Source organism: Protopterus annectens, chromosome 2.part0, assembly GCF_019279795.1.
Source record: "Protopterus annectens isolate FY-2018-M chromosome 2.part0, PAN1.0, whole genome shotgun sequence".
In the NCBI taxonomy this organism is placed as follows: domain Eukaryota; kingdom Metazoa; phylum Chordata; order Ceratodontiformes; family Protopteridae; genus Protopterus; species Protopterus annectens.
This window is the reverse complement of record NC_056728.1, coordinates 581,806,669-581,824,804: the sequence shown is the minus strand read 5'-3', so window position 1 is coordinate 581,824,804 and position 18,136 is coordinate 581,806,669. Positions and strand designations below refer to the sequence as shown.

Genomic DNA, 18,136 nt, shown 5'->3' with positions numbered 1-18,136 from the left:
CACAGAAGATGGTTGGGGAAACCCAGAGTGTATATACCTTCTATGTGATGTCCCAATGTTAACAGTGACAGTATTAGGCATTCATGAAAAATATGTACCACTCCCATACTTCATTGCCACCTCTGCAGCTATTGCCCTATGTCAAAGGTAGCTGTATGCCTGTTAATGTTTTGTTAATTATTCCATCTAATTAGTATAAGTGCATTGGATGGGACATTTATTTTTAATATTCTGACAGGCTTTCTAAAGTAATTAATATTTTGTTAAGTCCAACAGTATACTGTTTAAGTGAATAATTTACAAAATAGTTTGAACTTTATTTTTTCGTTGGGTATGTGGCTCTCCCTTCCCCAGCCCTTTGTTGTTGCCCCCTCTCTTAACTTAATGTATTTTCATTATTATTTTATTTCTCTCCATTTCTTTTAATATTATATGCAGCAGCAGCAGCACAGCAGCCTGCACCCATCCTACCAGAGGTGGCTGCAGCAGCCTCACCACCATCACTAGTGGAAACACCCAGCACATTTGGTTCCCAGCATGCCGCAGCTGCCTGCACACCTCCTGTCCTACATGTATCACCTACATCCACTAGCCCTGCACTGGAAGCTGGTATAGTTTTACCCATTGGTTGCAGCACAAGTGAAGTTGGCACTTTTGTTACCTTTAGGCAGCTGCTAAATCTTTTGGAGGAGATCATCTATAGGAGATTGGATGCCTGCATTGGCCATATTGAGACCATGCTCTAACAACTCATTGAGTTGTGTCTCTGCTGAACACTGGCTCCACCTTATGAACCAAGACCCAGTGATGACAGTACCCTGGTTGGCAAGTAATCTCCCATGAGGTTTCAGCTGGCAGAGGCTGCAGCTGTGTACACTCCTTCTTAAGCCTCAACCTAGTGTTCCACTCCCTTTAACGACGATGCCCACTACTGTTGATTTAACAATCCTCTCCTCACCATTGTCTTTCCTCTGTTTGCCTGATGTCTCCTTCATCATTGCGTTCGACCTTCCTCATTAGTTTACCCCCACCCTCTCAATCATATCTGTCTTTCCATATTACCTAACCTAACCCTTTTACTGTCCTCTTAGTTCCCTTACTTCTTTCCCCAACTTTCTTTTCTCTTCATAAAAAATGGACACCTGTCCCACAAAGAAGTATTTGCCTCCTACTCCATCACCATCCTGCCCATTCCTTTTTTGCTCACATTCTGTTCTACCCTCTGCTTGATACCTATTTTCATATGTTTCCTATACCTTCATTTTCAGCCTTTAATCTAGTCAAAAGATAGATAAACGCACATCACATATGGGTCCATAGGTAGGTACTAGGCTATTGGCCCTAGGACCAGTATAAGCCTAGCCAAATGGTACCCTGGCTTTTGCCACCCAAGAAAATTATTTTCCTGTGCCCCTGTCAAGCAGGGCCACAGAAGTGATCCCCGGGGTGAATTTCCTATCTCCCATCCAATCATCAAGATTTTTCTGAAGAGTGCTAATGAGGAGCTTTGTTTGATATAAATAGATAGTTTGTTCCAGAGTATGGGAAGTCTCTAGGACAGGAACCTATTCCTCCAGCATGTTCTGTTTATTGTGGTGACAAGGTTTAGGTCCCTAGAGCATGTAGCTCGGAGGGATTGGGATTTCTTTAAGTGGAGCATGTCCAACAGCTCTGGGTTTGACATAGCTTTGTATGTTAGGCAGAGATTGCTTCTGAGTAGGTGATATGCGACAGAGTAAAGCTGGATTTTTTGAGGCAGTCGGCGTAGGGCATCTGTTTGAAACTGGTAATCCTCTTTGTGAGGTATTTCTGTGGCCTTTCCAGTTGTTGCAGATGTCTTATGAGGTACATACCAAAAGGGGCGTTGTACTCTATAATGGGTCTAATGAGTGATGAGTAGAGGGGAACAATGACCTCTTTTTTCCTGGATGAGAAACCTTTTGTGATGAGGTGTGCCATGTAGAAGGATTTCCTGACTACTGTGGCAATGTGATTATCAAAGGAGAAACTACTATCCACCTATGTCCCAAGGTCTCATCACACTTTCAGTGTTAAGTAGACTACTGCCTATGTGGTATTTCATGGGTACAGAGTTTTTACCAAAAGGGATGACAATGCACTTTTTGGCATTGCGCTTGAGGCCATGGCTTTGACACTAGGCATCTGTCTCAGTGAGGCCCTTTTGTAGGATGTCCACATCGTTCAAAGTTTTGATTATGGCTCCTAGTTTGCAGTCATCTGTGGACTTTGTTAGCTAATGACCTTCTGCGTTAGCCTGTACTTAGAGAAGTAGATACCAAAGAGGATAGGACTTAGGACTGAACCCTGTGGTACTCCACTTGTCACTGATCTGAAGTTGGATTTAGAGTCTGCTACTTTCACAGTGTGGGTTCTCTCAGTGAGCCAGTTGGCAACTCATCTTGTGACATAGGGATTTATACCTAGTTTAGTGAATTTATCTATAATTCTAGAGTGGGGGATGGTGTCAAAAGCCTTGGCAAAATCTAGATAGGCTGTGTGAACCACCGTACCCTCATCTATGGCTTTGGTGACTGCTTCAAAGAAGTCTAGCCGGTTTAGGAGACATGATCTACCTTTTACAAACCCAAACTGGGTAGGGTCCAGAGTTTGGAGATTACCAATGTCATTGTTTAAAGTTCCATGATGATACATTCTATAGCCTTGCAGACCAGGCTCATCAGGCTAATGGGGCAGTAGTTCCAAGGGTCCTTGGTGGCTCCCCCTTTGTGGAGTGGCATAACCATTGCTGTGCGCCATTCAGTGGGCACAAAGCCTGTGATGAGACTATGAATAAACATGGTACTTAGGTGGGGTGCCAGTTTGTTCTGTAGTTCATGTAGAACGCAGCCTGGGATGTTGTCAGGTCCCATGGATGCTGTGTTCTTGGCTTTGGACAGTGTGTTTTTTACCTCTGCAGCTGTGATTACAGGAAATTTGCATTCATCCAGTATAGAGATGGGCCCTTTAGGGGATGAGAGAGGGGTAAAGTTAGCACTGAACCTATCTGCCAGGATGTTGGCAATATCAGTTGGTTCTGCATATTTAGTGCCATTGTGCTGTAACTCAAAGCAGATCTGAATGTTAGCCATTGAGATTCTTGACATAGCTATAGAATGCTTTGTGGTTGTCTTTAGAATCAGTGGCAATTTTGTTTTTGTAACTAGCTTTGCAGGATTTTATGAGGGATCTCAGCTTCTTACTGAGGCTGACCATGGAGTTCCTCCAATCATGGGATTTTACTCTTTTTTGCAACAGTTTCTTTCTTCTGTTGTAGAGTTTGTTTATGGCAGGGGACCACCAGATTGGCTTCCTTTTTTTGGAGGATAGCATCTTGGTTCTGTTAGGGATTGCACGATCCATGCACTCATGTAAGTGCTTATAAAGTGCAATTGTATAGCATTCAGCAGTCATACCTCTATTGTCCGTCAGCATGGGTGTCGTGAAGTTTGCCACTTCTGTCTTAAGAAGCGTGAAGTTGGCTTTGGAGAAAATTTTTACGGTGGTTTCCCTAATGGGGGTGGGGGTGGGATGTGGATGTCTAGGGTGATTTGCTTGTGGTCGGATCTGACCAATGAGGAATTGACCTCTGGTGTGGAACACCAGTTGCCCATGTTGGTAATGACCACGTCTAGAATATTGCTGCCCCTGGTGGGGGTGTGGATAAGTTGATCCAAGCTGTTGGAATTTATTGAATTCCAGAAAATGGTGAGCACAAGTGTTGGTACATGAGTAGTTTTCCCAGTTAATGGTGGGGTAGTTGAAATCGCCCATTATTAGGGTGTTAGGTTGTACCCTAATATTTTCCAGTGTATCAAGAAATGAGGAGTGGGAATCCTGGGGCATGGTGGGGGATCTGTAGCAAGCTACAATTTGTATTGTGGTCTTGCCCAGAGTTAGTTGCACTTGGATAATCTCGGATGAATTATGCTGAGCAACTAGCCTGGAGGTGTGGATATCCTTAATGAATATGGACACGCCTCCACCTTTAGTGCTTCAATCTAGGTTAGGTGGCCGAAAGGTGTGGTATGAATTATAGCCTGGTTATGCAGGGGTGCTCCCTGGAGCCTTGAACCAGATCTCTGTCACTGCACAGATGTCGATGTTCTCCATTTTAAGGAGTGCCTCGAGTGAGTGCATTTTGAGGTTTAGACTTCTAGCATTAAGTAGCATTACCCTCAGATTTTGCTTGCTTATACCTGTTGCAGTGGTGAATTTGTCAATTGACTCTTGCCTAAAAAAGGCACTATAGGGGTGGCAAGAGCCTTAGCCAGTATCCAGAATCCTAAGGGTGACAGGTGCAGGCCATCTCTGGCAAAGCATCGTGGTTTGTCGATCATGTTATCCAAGGCAGACAGATACTAGATCCCCTTAGAATGACACCAGAAGCTTAGCCAATTGTTGAAGTCAATCATTTTGTCGTTGTACTGTGGTATCATTCTGGGTGATGGCAGGATGCTACTCAGGTCTAGGGTCATACCTGCCTGGGCTACAAGATTGGACAGCTCCTCCATGTCTCTTTTCATGTAGTCTAGGGAGGTACGTCTCAGGTCATTCACACCATCATGAACTTGTACTTGTTGTGGAGTGACCTGAGTGCATGCATTATGTGGCGGATCCTGGCACCTGACAGGCAGCTGACAGTAACTTTCTCCTTGTTTAGCCTGGTGAGTGGAACATCAGTGTGCCTGACTATAGAGTCACCTATGACTAGAGTGTTGGGTATGTTGTTATGCCTTATGGGCTGTGATTGAGTGGCACACTGAGTTTGTGTGCTATGTGTCATATGGGTTGTGTTGGGGGGTAGACGTTGCTTGCATTTCTGCTTTGGAGGTCCCTGTTGCTTGGGTGCCCAAAAAGGTTTTCAAATTTATTTATCCTTTTGTGGTAATACTATATGTGATGGGTCAAGAAGAACACAATTGATGCCCATGTACAACTAATGCAAAATATCACTGCTTATTGCATAGCAACAGTGAAGTCCAATAGATGTGCTACATATATTGGCCTTAGCTGCCATCAGTCGTGTAAAACAGTTGAGCATAGTTGCATTACAGTTGGCATATACAAATTTGGGTACAGATTAAACCTTTAATCTGACTGCTTCCATACCTCTGCTTGTTCATGAACTGAGTTGTAAAATGACAATTCACGTACAGGAGGTTTCAAATCTTCCCAGGTCTTATGCTTTTTTTTAAATTTTTCCTCTTCCATTCTGCAGATGTGTAACATCCTCCTACTATGTGCTTACTTAATGCTTTTAGTTTGAGTATTTCTATGGCTCAACTTGTAAATGCAGTACTGGGTGCAACTTTACTGAACAGAGTCATGAGCTCAAATCCCTTGAGGCCTGTCCTTTTGTTCTGCATCCATTCTGCAGATGTGTAACATTACCATACTATTTCACATGCCTCCTTCAGTTGCACACCTTGTAAATTAAATGCTCACTAGAATGTCAGTGAGCAAAGTGCAGGGTTCAGATCCACTCAGGGTTGCAAGCGTCTTGATCAGGGCATTTAAATTATAGAACAGGTATAGTGATGAAACTTTGCTGATGTCGTAAATGATTTCAGTTGGTGCGTCTTGTTACCTTTGTGTACCACACAACCCTCTGTCTTGTCACATTTTTTTCAGTTCAAGTAGTTCTGTTTGCTGTCAGTCTGTATGTATCATATCCATTTCTCCATTTTCTTCTGCATCTGTGGACTTGTTACCACCTCACTTTGCAGAGTTGTATCCCTTTCATATGTACTTTTGTGGCCCTACAAGTTCCACTACTCTCCTACTTTTGGCAGACAACCCCCTACTTTATTTCACAATGCATTTCTCTTCATTTATGTATGCATTTCTTTTCATTTTCTTTGGGAAAAACTCAGTTCCCATGAATTACCACATTGATGGTAGTCCACTGAACACAGAAGACATTATAAGAGATCTGGGAACACAGGTTGAGAGCAACCTCTCTTTTGATCACCACATTGCCACTCTGTTCAGAAAGTCCTTCTGTGTGGCACATCTCATTACTAAGGGTTTTGCATCCAGGAAGAAAAAGGTCATTGTCTCCCTCTACTCTTCCCTCATTAGGCCAATCACTGAGTACAATACCCCATTTGGCATGTAACTCACTAGACACCTACAACTGGAGAGGCTGCAAAAGTACCTCACAAAGAGGGTCCTAGGCCTTAACCACTTGTCCTATATGGACAGACTCAAAAAACTCCAACTATTCTCTGTCTCATATCACCTACATAGAGGTGATCTCTGCTTGACTTACAAAGCCATGTCTGACCCAGCTCTGTTAGAAATGCTACATCTAAAGAAATTCCAATTCCTCCATGCCACACACTCCAGAGACCTCAACTTCATTCCCACAATTAACAGAACATGCTGGAGGGACAGGTTCATAACCCAGAGACTGCCCATGCTATGGAACAGTCTTCCCATACTTGTCAAGCAGAGCACCTCGCTGACGCTCTTCAAGGGAAATCTTGATGAGTGGATGGGATAACACCGGTGGCTCTACTTGACAGAGGCACTGGGAATTAAGGTCAGGTGGCACTATGCCAGGGTAATTCTATGGCCAGGTTTGTAAAGGCCCTGGGGCCATTAGCCTAGTACACACCTATGAACCTATGAACAATAATAATGTTCATGCAAGTACTACCAACTGCATGTAGAGTTCTGTACTAGCTACATAAGAGTGTCATGGTCATTCAGTGTTTACTACAGCTGGTCATCCATTATTGCAGTTATGAATAAATACAATATCATCTTCCAGGGAGTCCTCACTGCAGCCATGAGCTCCATGTTACCTACACCCGTGTGGCCACATGTATTCTAAATAAGCTTCAGGGCTCATTACACAGTTATAGTAAACAGTGTTAACATGAATGTGATTGTGAATACAATGCTTCTGAATCCCCAGAACTATTAACATAATGCATTTAAGACAAAAATAATCATAAACAACAAATTCTGAATCAAATGATTAGCTGAAACCTAAAGCTAATACTTGCATGTCTGCACTAGACTTCCTTTGAAAGTAACCGTACTAGTGTAGTTAGTTATATAGAGATGACAGCAGCTATTCTATGGTATGGAATGGCCATAACAAGCACCTTATCACAGTGTATGGAACAGACCTTCTTATTCCATGGCAAGGCCTGTTATGAAATGTAAGCTCTCTTTCCTTCTTTATTTATTCATTCATTTATTTATTTATCTTTTTTTGATGTGGTTAGAGTAGAGTAGTAGCATCTTTACAAGGGAAACCCAAGTAGGTTTTATACTACTAGGGGAAATTTGAACAGGACATCAGGAAATTTCCCCCTACTCTTTTTGAGAGGTACTGTGGGATCATTTACATCTACCAGACCTACCACCAACTCAAGCAGATGGGACCTTGAATTAGCGTCTCATCAGGAGTGCAGCATCCCTTTATGCTGCACTGCAGTGTCAACAACAAATTTACTTGATGTGAGAATAGAACCCACAGCCTTCAGCACCAAAAGTGAGTGTGCTGCCTTTTGAACCACTGTGCATATTTGTTTCCTACTCTTGTGAAGTAGTTACAAGAGTCTTTGTATAAAAGGCAATGTATATAAATATCAGGGTGCACTAAACAGTATGTTCCCTAGATCCAATGATTAAATTTTGCTTGTGAAATAAATAAGATATTCAAAACAACAAACTGATACCCCTCTCAGTGCTGAGACTGAAACACCACTTGGATAAAATAACAACTTTAATTTTAAAACCACATGAACTAAGCACTTTCACCCTGTCCAACAGGGCTTTATCAGAGTCAACCAAAGTTTTGAAATTACTCCATTTATACATACAAATTAATAAAGCACTGACATCATATCCTGGAAATACCCCTAGCAGCCTAATAACATCTCATTCCAAATGTTCACATGCTTTAACCACAGTTTTACAACTACTAAAATAACATATATAAAGTACATTTGATCCACATTTTGAATGTGTTACACCCTTTACTGTATATAAAATGACATAACATTTAATCTGCGTTGTAAACAAATATTGCACCGTTTACTATATATAAAACAATAATAGACTCCTGAAGGAAATTAATGCAAATAATTGTCACATTAAACTGTCACAAAATAATAAATAATACATTATAACCTAAAGTTTATAAAAAAATATTTTTAAAATAATAACGATAAGCGAAATGTCAAGTGTCATTCTTGCCAATAATACCATCTGAAACCCAAGGTAACCCGACAAATACTCAATGATCTCTACTCAGTTTTATATTATGCCAGCTCTCTTTTTAAGAATTCCGTTAATGGAAATATGGTTAATAAAATATGGAGTCTAATCTGCCACTCGGTTTCTCTAGTTTCTACCTCCAAGGGAGGTAGAAACTAGAGAAACCGAGTGGCAGATTAGATTCAATGCCCAGAATAAGCCAGGAATTAATGATTATATTTCCATTAAGGGAATTCTTATGCAGTAGAGAGTCCTGTTAGTATCTGACAGGCATAAATTTCTAGTATATAATGACAGTTTAGCAGCCTCAGAGTGTACCTATTTTACTAGATAACCATCTTACTTCTGCCCTCCAGCTGGTGGCCAATAGCTTGGGACCACTGCTGGCAGAACAGAGGGGATCTAGGTGTCCTACTGCAGCATCACCTGTGTTGCCTCACAGATCTTTTTTTATACTTTAGCGAATTCCATAGTGGTGGGCTTGCAGTGAAGTGAGATACGCACATGCATATTTTTGTTATACCTTAGTGAATCCCATATGGGTGGGCTTGCAGTGAAGTGAGGTACACATGTGTATGCATGCAGACACACACACACACACACACACACACACACACACACACACACACACACACACACACACACACGCGTGCGTGTGCGCACGCTCACACACATATGCACGCACACGTGATATGCACATGCATATCAAGTTTTTAATGCTTCCTTAGCATCAGCTGTTGCTTCAGTTTAGTCTGCTGTGGTATGATTCTAGCATCACTCCCAGTATTGCCCTGGATTAAACAAGAAATGACTGTGCACATGTAGCAGATGAATGTTGTGGTGCTCTGCCATCTAATAGATGGCTATTTTTGTTTTTGAGTTAATAATACACTAGTATTTGATCAAAATTAACCCAAACTATTGTAGTCCATCACTGTTATGCCCAGCTACTCAGAAGTTCAGAAATCATAAAAAAAGTATGAAGGGGCTACTGTGCTTGTACAAAATAGTGCTCTCTCTTTCTTTGCAAAACCATATAACTTTAGCCAAGCTGTCTAATTATATTTTCTCTCTTTTCTTGTTGCATCTTTCATTATGCCTCAGGGTTGTCTCCCAAACCTAACATGAACTGATATGACACCCATGGACCGGCAAATCTCTGCTACCAGTTTTTTTAACCATCTCATATTCAGTCATGCTTTATTAACTGATTATTTTACTCAACCCTGACTGTTTGATATCAGTCATTTAGCCTCCAATGTTTCAATGTGTAAACAACTGCTCCAGAGGCCAGAACCTGCAGTAGACTGATCAGTAGGCAGGATATAACATCTGCTCAAAAATAATATATTCTTCCTATCTGATCAGAGCCAATTCACATTAACCCATCAGTCTGCCTCAAAATCCACACTCCCACCACTCATCTTGTCTTACTGTACTGTATAGGTCAGGAGCCCACCAAACTGCTGCAGCAGCTTTGGTTAGCTGAACCACCAAACACTCTAAGGGATACACATTATTTATAATTACAGTCATGGCTCATACATGGCCAGCCATTGTTTGTATATCTGATCTCTCCCATAATCCTACTTAGCTCATTGAGACTAACCTGATTAACAAAAATCATTGCCAGCCTGCGATGAAACAGGAACACAACAAGGACACAGCAGCAAGTACGACAGATGTACAGTTTCATATGATGTCTACTGGACTGCAAAGCAGCATTTTAATGTTCCTAGTGAAGTTCATGGAAATTGGTTTCAATGGAGTCAATTCACAGACTAAGAGCATTATTTTAGTGAAATTCAAAAACTGGCATTCATGAAGTACCTATGAAGGAGGTTGGGCATAGAGGCTCAGTATGATTGGCAGCATTATTAACAAACCATTTTTTCTCAGAAATACCTACAAATTTCTAGGAATCAAATTAGGTCATTACAAACTCAGGAGAAGAATAAACTAGTGAGACAGCTGTGGGCAGCAAAGCCCAGCCAGGCACAAAAATATATCATATATGTGATTATCCAAGTTCATTCATTACATATTGGTCCTTTCTTCTTCAGTTCTAAAAAATAAATGTTTCAGTATCAGTTAGACAACATGGCATCCACTGCTTTAAGCTTATTGCACTTTTGAAATAATTGGAAGCTGGAAAACAAAGCATTTGGACTCCATCTTGCATTCAAAGAAGTACATTTACACTACTGTACTTATAAATCTGTTTTGTGCTGCTCCTGTTTGTTTTTGTTCCTGAAGTTAAATATATCAATTGAAGGGATTTTGATGCAGTACTTTACAGTCTGTTGTGCTTTTCAGGTTGTTTCTGTGCTTTACCTATGTGTTGAAATCAGTTCTGAGTGGTCTCTCATTTCTTTGCATTTTTTCCATCTCTCTTCTGAATCTGAAGTTACACCCTCAGAAAAATAACAATGACTACTCTAAAAGCTAAATCAGTTGATTTAGGTTTTAGAGTAGTCATTGTTATTTTTCTGAGGTCTTAAGGAGATTATCAGCATTCCTGTTGTAATTCTGTGTTATAGTCACTTTTCAAACTTAAAAACAAAAAGCCAACTTTTGGTCAGTGGTGTGAGTTGTAACTCAAGCTTGTAGCAATTAAACTCAGTGGGAAATTTTTGCAAAATTTGAAAAACATTAGCACTACTCGCTAGAGCTTTAAGCCATTTCCAACCCAGTGGTATTTAATATTACATGAGCAGTCAGCCATCTTATTTTTTGGACTGCCGGGTGTTTGGAAACAAAGCATTTGGGCACAGTTTTGTATCCAGGGAAGTACTTTTAAATTACTGCACTTATCTTACAATTTAAATCAGTTTTGCTGCATCTCACCCACCCTTTTGTTCTTGTGCTTTTAAACTTGGGGGCTTTTGAGATGTCTGTGCCTACAGCATACCTGGCCCTGGAAACCCCTCCTAGTCTTATCTCCTCTGCTCATCTTATTTGGCACTGACAAATGAAGGTCTTCCCTTAGACTGTTAGTGTGCTTTGAAATTGCCACCTTCTCTTACAGTTCAACTCAACTCTTATATTGCTTTTCTCCTTACAATATGATTCCAGTATTGTGTAGGTACCTGAAACCTCTTTGTACTTTATAAAACTTTCATTTCCTTGCCTTGGATTCAAAGAAAGGGAAAGTCCAGCCACTTTTTTTAAGCTTAACAGCTCGCATAATTTGCAGAGAAATTAGTCTGTACCTGCATGACATACCACAGACACAGATAAATTCATAGTCAGGTATTGCTGACAATCTTATGCGGGAAATTAGTCCTGCTGATGTCAAGAGATCAGCACTTGCTGTAAAAAAGGCAGAGAGGTGTGAAACTATGTTTCATTGTCGTTTTTGCAGAGTAGAAGAGAACCTACACTGATTCACAGCTGCTTCCAAAGTAGCCCTGCTTTCATAGCAAAACAGAGCAATTAGATCAGTCGCGTCTATATTATGATATTTCATGCTCAGATGAGTGATCAACACATAATTGACCCCATGTAAGCAAAAGCTTACAATGTCAAAACCTCAGAAAATGATTTTTTTTCCAAGGGAAAAAAATCGCTGTTCAAAAAAAAAACAAAATAAATGTAAAACATTACATCATGTGGGGGCTTTGACCCCCCCCCCTACTTAAATATACCAACTCCAAGATCTCACTACAGTGTCAAAAAAACAAAGTAGTGAAAGCGGCCAAACAAATTCTTTCCCAGGGAAAGAATTTGCTGAAAATTACTTATATATGTATATATTCTGCCACTGTTCTAAAGCCTAGCTAAGATGGTAAGTAAACCATTCTAAGTCACCCAACTTATAGGTAAAGGAATGGCATGCAGGTCCAAGAAAGTTATAGTACCTCCCTACTCATCCCTTATCAGCCATATCATTGAACACAATGCCCCTTTGACATATGTCTAACCAAACACTTGAAACAGAATGCCAGCAGAGTTTCTCACCAGGAAAATTCAGGGCATGCATACACTGTGCAGCACGGATTGCCTAAAGGCTCTGTCTCTGTGTTCAGTCTCCTACAGGCTGCTGAGAAGGGATCTTTGCCTGACGTACATGGCTTCCTCAGACCCTGCCCCAATGGACCTGTTGCAAGAGTGCAAAAATAAACAGCACCAGAAATACTGGATGCAGGGATCTGAACTTCACCTGTGACATGAACAGAATGCACTGGAGAGACAGATATGTGCCGCAAAGGATCCCTACACTATGGAGTAGGCTCCTCAGCCATGTAAAACAGAGTTCATCCCTGAACTATTCAAATGAAACCTTGACATTTGAATTGAAAATCATAAATTTACTCCTGGACCGGCCCCCCATGTCCCTTATGGACAGAGACTGTCAATAAGAAAAGTATTATCTTAGCTAACACCCCCCACTACAAATCCTTAGTTTCCTCCTTACTGATATGATCCCCTCCCAATATAGACAGCCATGATATTGAGGACCTAAATGGTTTGGGGTGTGTGGCTACGTTTATATGGGTACTCGTGGTCATTAGCCTAGTAACAACCAATGAACCTATGAACAATGGTGGCATGCTGTGAGGCTGAGCTGCAAAAGTGCAGTGGATCAAATCATAATAAAAGTTTTTTGTGTGTGTTTTTTCAATTCCGTAATATTTTACTATTGAAATATAAAACAATTATGACTTTTCAGTAAGTTACATCTTCTTTTGTTCATCCATTAATCTAAATGTTAAAGTTTTTGTACTCTGTTTTGTACTGTAAAATATATTTGACTTGGGAAAATGCTTTCCAAGAATGTGAATGCCAGTTGTAGTGCATAAGTCAGCAATAAGTCCACAGCAAAGACCTGTAGGACAATGCCAGAGTAAGTCTGGTAAAACACAGTAACATCTGGAAAAAAGTTAAAGTAGGCCATCATAGAGGATACGTAAGTCATCAGTTAAGGACATGTAAGTTTTCCTCCTAAATAGCTTCTGAATGCTCAAGTCTTTATTGATGCAGTGTGGCTTTATTGGCTTGAATACATTAATAAAGACCTGCAAAAACAAGTAAAGGCTCATTATGCATTCAGAAGCCTTTGAGAAGGAAAGTTGTCTATATGTATAAATTGATTTGCATATTTCTCATAATGTCCTCATCAAGGGAGATTTGTAACTGTATTTTTATGATATAAAGGAATTGTCACTGGCAAGCTTGTGAATGGATTGTGTACTCATAAGTGTTTTCTTTCAACCTACATATGTATAATTTTACAGCTGTGCATAGCTCTTTTTATTTGGAGCTTGAAGAAACAGCTGAGTTTTTGTGTCACTGCCCTGAAAATCTCAATCAACTGCTTTCAATGTTTGAATTACCTTTGAACATGTTACTCTACATCATCTAAGTGCTTACCCAAAATAGTAGTGTTGGAGTATGCTGCCACCTAGTGTTGAGCAATATATTTAATTTAAAGCTTACAGGAAAGCAGAAATGCATTTGCTTTTCATTTTTTTTTTATAAATAATGACTTTATAGTATGGCAGTACTGCATAAATGTAAGCAAGCAGCTTGAGCGAAGGTTATCATAAGCATAAAACTGGACAGGAGTTGCTGTTGCATGTGAGTCCAAAAAGTGAAAACAATGAAAGATGCATTAGTCTGCAATAGGAATAAATACTTTTGGTTGTTCATATATTTTCAAGTACAGCTTGATTTCTTATTTATTTATTTAAACTTTTTTTTCTGGGGTGAGCTTTTAGTTGTGAGATGCATTTGGAATAAGACGAGTTATCTTTAGGACATGAGTGAAGGGATTCCTGTAGTTTGGGTTAAAAATAGAGAAAGAGTGGTCTGAACACTTGTTTTGAGGGTTTGAGGGAGTGGACCTGATTGTTTATGATTTCTAAGGCTATATGCAAGCTTCTGCTGAATCAGGGGTAGAGGCTGGGGAGGGGGGTGAAGTTCTCATTTTTGAGAAGTTTGAATAGTTGTAAACCAAGTAGAAAGTCAATGTGATGTTTGACAGATTGTCTAGCCATCCTGAAGGGCAATAGACAATCCAGGCAGGAGAGAAAGCAGAAGCCCAGCAGCAGATTTCATTATGAAGCAGTTCCAGTCCAAGAAAATCAAAGTTAGGTTACAGTGGACTTCACCAGGGGACATGCCATAAAGTTGATGTAGCTCTGAAAATCAGCAGACACCATCCAGGGAACCACAGAGTCATCACATACTGTGCAACTCCTTAAAGAATGACTAAGGCTGTGTGTGTGTGTGTGTGTGTGTGTGTGTGTGTGTGTGTGTGTGTGTGTGCGTGTGTGTGGTGGGGGGGCTGAATCATTTCTAAGTTTTCCTCACAAAAAAGCTTAACATATTGAAGTAATGTTGTTTTGCTTTATATTAACAATGTTTTTAATTGCAGCCCTCTAGAAGTATACCGTAATTCAAGTACACAGTTCCAGTGAAACAAAGGTAAGTATCTCCTATTGTTAAGATGACCTATAACTTTAATAAACCTAGTATCATTACTGCTTACCACATAGATAACATTCCACTTAAATCTGACAGTCATTAAGGACTTGTGTATGTAGGTTGATAACGCACTCTTTATCGATGACTGTCTCTATGGTAGCTAGAAATTCCTCCTATTTTGTGTAACTTATCACTGTTGTGTTATGTTATGCAACTTACTCAAGGTCTAAATAAGTTATAGTCCTAAGAATCACATGGGGAAACTGAAAGAAAAAATATGAAGGGCAAAATGGAGAAAGAGCAAAAGCAAGCTTCTTATAATGGGTGGTGAGGTGGTAGAGAACAAATACATAGAAGCGTATAGAGAATAAGGCATAGACCATAGATAGATGAGAAGATGAAAGAAAAAAAAACAGACTTAAGAACTCTGGAGGGCAGAAAGAAGAGCATGTAAGTAATTTTCAACTATACTGAAGAAGATAGAAGGTAAGGCAAAAAGAAGTTAAGTGAGAGAGAGAGAGCGAGACAGAGAGATAAAGTGAAGCAAGAGAAAGAAGTGCAAGGAGTAATGGCTGATCTCTTTTCTCTTTGTGCCGGTAAGCAAAGACAGGGAAAAACAAAGTAAATAAGAATTGCAAAAACAGCAAATGAGAACAAAAAGAAAAATGTGTAAAGTGAGACTGATATAACTCCTTGTAGTAGATAGAGAGAAATGCATGAGATAGACCAGTAACAAAGAACCATCTATCCACAGTCCCCTTTTCCCCTTTGTTATTAAATCATGAATACAACTGTGGCAATCATCAAGAGCCAAGGTTTACATCAGCAGGTGGAAACCCATGCAAACACGGGGAGGACATGCAGACTCCACACAGAAAGCACTCCAGCTGCGAATCAAACCAGATAACTTCTTGCTGTAAGGCAACAACACTATCTGTTGTGCCACTGTGCCACCCTAAGCAACAAAGAACCATCAGTGTGGAGAAAACAGCAACAAAAAAACACCAGTGGGGAAAAATGTGTGGGTGCTTTATCTCCTGGTTTTAAGTCCAATAGCATTGCAGTTTGCTGTGTTTCAATATTTCAAATGACAATTTTGTCAAAGTTTTAGCAAGGCTTCCCCAGTGCTTTTTCACCTTCAGAAGATTATTTTATGTAATGATTTACTGGCGACAAAGACCCATGTATGGAAGGTATATGGTGCTTGACCCCCACTTCATCCAGGGCCACTAGCTTCCTTTTAATCTTAAATTTAAACATTATTGTCTACCAATACCTGCACTCAGCAAATCTAGGCTTATTTATCACTGGTAACATTGTTAGTCCTTTTATCAAAATGAAATGTAAGCAACAATGGTTATCTTCTGCTGATAATGTGGGGGCAGAATATTTAAATGGTTGTTTAAGTATCACTGTCATTGAAGTACATGGGAGAATTTATAAAATTATGCCACAGAAAATGCCCACAATCAGCTGTGGGACAGATATTATTAAGTGGTTCCAAAAACTATCTTCTTTGTAGTATAACCTACAGGTGAAACACTCTCTGATATAGGGTACTTCAAGTGTGTGGTTTCTCTGGGGTTCATATTAGGGTCAGTCATCTTCTCCACATTGTTAAACAACCTGAAAGAAGAACTTTGCACACTAGACACAACAATGTACAACAAAGATCTGTTCCTTTCTTTCCAACTTAGGTACCAAATCTAACATCCTATAACTCAAGCTCCAAAATGACTTTTATGGACTCTGGCATTGGGTAGAACCAAGCAAATTAATAGTACATACTTCTGAAACTGCAGTTATGACCTTTGGCATAATGCAAAAACTAACTAATGCATCAATAATAAATATAGTAAGACTCACCGAATGACAACACTACTCATCTCAGTAGGCAAAATATTTAGACATTTGATAGACCCCCATGCTGTTCTTCAGATACTACACCGAGACAGCTGTAGAAACTGTAGATAAAGCACTGTTGCAACTGCAGCTTTGCTACCAACGCTCAACCTTGCTGTCACTTGAAGCTAGATAAGCCCTCAGCAAAAATACTAATTCCAAAACTAGAATATGCACTACCTTTAATTTCCTTTAATTCTGTCACAAACACTAACCTTTAACAGAAAGCTGTGAACAAGATATTCAGGTTTATCCACATTGCTGAACCCGGAACATACTATTGTTTGCTATAACAAACATCAAACTAGACAGCCATAAAGATGCAGCAGTCCTTATTCTTGTAAATACAGTCTTTAAAATGAGCTGTATATAACAACACCAACCCCTATTGTCTAAGCTAATGGCTTAAGCACTTGGATATCCACTCAGGGGATACACTGGCAAAGTAATCACATAATACCACATAATAAGGCCTTCAGTCCAGTGAATGGAGAAAAGGCCTTCACAAGGACTGGGCCAGCCTCCTAGAGTCATCTGCCAGCAGAAATAAGAAATAAATAAAAAAAAACTCTCTAGCAATTTCAAACAAAACTAGAAGAACACCTCTTAACTCAAGCCAGCTATAAATGTTTCAAAGACAATGCTAATAAAAAATATTCAAATGTATTCTCCAAAGAATCCACAGAAGAAATAATTTAAATATGCAAATATATATTTTCTGTCCCTCTTGCAATAATACTAACATGGTGATGGAATTATTTGAATTCAAAGCTGTGAAATGTCTAGTATGATAATTTCACAAAAATATTTTGTTGTCAACCTTTTTGTTCTTATATTTTATTATTTATTTTACTTTTATTTAGCTGGATAGTCCATCTGGGTCACATGACCCGTTTTCAGCAGAGGCCTGCAGAGAAAAGCTCCAACAGTTAAATCAGCAATTAATGACAATATACATTAGTAAAATAAACATATATAAATAACATAGTAAGTTAGCAACCTGTACATAATTCCATCATTCACTTTGCAACAGATACAGTATATACAGTTTTTTACAGCTTTCTTGTTATACTACGGAAAACTAACATTTGACATAATATTAATTTTACAAGATCGGTAGTTATATTGTATAGTGTGGACATACTGACAGGCTAACTTAACAAGGGAGATTCTCCCTGGGATTCATGAAGCTTGGCGCAAGGACGGCATTAGGCTTGCACCGACTGTGTGGCGTAGAGATGGCGCAGTAGCGCCATATGCATATTAATGAAGGCACGCTGCCGCTACATCCACGTGCATAAGAAACATGCGCGAGTGCATGGGGCACGTGGAAACGTCGCACGGAGGCGTGGACATGTCAGCTGTTTATGTGCAACCTAAAATGCTGAATATTACAGCCTGCCTCCAATAGTAATCACACCTGTCATTGTCAGTGGATACTGAAACGTATGCAAAACATGCAAGACAGTTTTGCGAACACAAAAATAAGAAGCAAACACAAATGCACGTAGCTGAATATTGAGTTCCCATCCCTCAAACAGATGACATT

General features: G+C 39.8%; 1 protein-coding gene across 1 annotated transcript in view; it reads right to left on the bottom strand.

Moving 5' to 3' along the window:
- TRIM14 (tripartite motif containing 14) overlaps positions 1-16,720 on the bottom strand; it is an 823,939-nt gene extending 807,219 nt beyond the window's left edge. The window contains exon 1 of the mRNA XM_044060947.1: positions 16,552-16,720. The gene's annotated coding sequence lies outside the window, so the exon portion shown is untranslated. The remainder of the gene's footprint in view (positions 1-16,551) is intronic.
- Between the last annotated feature and the right edge of the window lie 1,416 nt (positions 16,721-18,136).